The sequence below is a fragment of the Coenobita brevimanus genome, chromosome 24 (assembly GCF_032717465.1).
Source record: "Coenobita brevimanus isolate Jiangsu-jjx chromosome 24, ASM3271746v2, whole genome shotgun sequence".
In the NCBI taxonomy this organism is placed as follows: Eukaryota; Metazoa; Arthropoda; class Malacostraca; order Decapoda; family Coenobitidae; genus Coenobita; species Coenobita brevimanus.
Window position 1 is genome coordinate 32,434,322 of NC_136977.1, and position 1,369 is coordinate 32,435,690.

At 37.2% G+C, this 1,369-nt stretch overlaps 1 non-coding gene across 1 annotated transcript; it reads left to right on the top strand.

Moving 5' to 3' along the window:
• The first annotated feature begins 373 nt into the window (after positions 1–373).
• Positions 374–492, top strand: LOC145393644 (5S ribosomal RNA). Its single transcript, XR_013896240.1, has one exon. It is a non-coding gene; the product is annotated as a 5S ribosomal RNA (ribosomal RNA).
• Positions 493–1,369: the final 877 nt, after the last annotated feature.

The following is a 1,369-nucleotide window of genomic DNA, read 5'->3' on the forward strand; positions in this document are numbered from 1 at the left end:
TACTGCGGCGCAGTAGACGTCCCCTTCACCCTTTCCACCATCCTGGGTGATGGGGACATTGTTACGACTGATAAATTGATGGCTTTCTTGAGAGAGACCGGACTGATCAGAGTGATGTGACTTTTTTACTGTATAGTTATGGTTTTTATCAACGGTAAATATGTATATATTGTACTATTAATTAGGGTTGACAGTTGATGTATTTGAAATAGTTCTTCTTCCCACTGACCTATTTCTAATATTGATGTCCCCTACATTAAATCCCGTTCCTCGACTGACAGTCACCAGCTGATGAGTGCAAGTGTGCAATATAGAAAGGTATTGGGCACTTGCAGTCGATGGTGGTCTGTTGGGCGAGGTTCTTCACTTTTTGTACAACGGCCATACCACGTTGAGTACACCGCTTCCCGTCTGATCAGCGAAGTTAAGCAACGTTGGGTCTGGTTAGTACTTGGAGGGGTGACCGCCTGGGAACACCAGATGCTGTTGGCATAACGTTCTCCCTACGTGTCAAGTGGGGTTGGTGGAGGATTAGTGCCCTCCCTGTAAAACAATTAACTCTAAGCCCTTGGCCACCCCGTTTGGGATACATGGCGTCTGGCAATGAATGAATGATGTAAATACATTATACCATGTTCCTGAAGTTACTAATTAGGGCCGACAGCTGACGTACATGGAAATGTTCCTGACTTGTCTGGTTCTCTTTCATATATTGATATCCCCTACATTAGGTTGTGCCTCGACTGACAGTCACCAAGTGATGAGTGCAGGTGTGTATTGTAGAGAGGCATTACATATCTGCAGTCGATGGTGTTCTCTTGGTCGAGGCCTTTCTGCCATTAGTGTAGGTTTAGTTATTTGTCTCTTTAGGATTTAGTATAGTTTAGTGATTTGTCAGTTTGGTGATTAGTTTCAGGTTCTTTAGATTAGGCATTTGTGTTTATAATGTACGGTCAAAAAATATAAAATATGAAAAAAAAAATAAAAATAAAAATACAAAAAAATAATAAAATTAAAATTATTATATATATATATATATATACAGTATATATATATATATATATATATATATATATATATATATATATATATATATATATATATATATATATATATATATATATACGTGTGATTGAAAGTACAGTATGTCTGTATATATGCATGGAAGTGTGTGTGTATGTATGTATGTATGTATAAATATATGTTTGTATATGTATGTATATATGGGTATCTGTTTATACATACATATATCTGGCCTTAATGACCAGGGGCTTTGCCCCAATGGTCAATAGGCCAAATCTAAAAAAGAAAAAAAATCTATTGAGATCCTATGCCGGCCGCCGGGAGCAGCGTTTTTTCGTTAAAATGT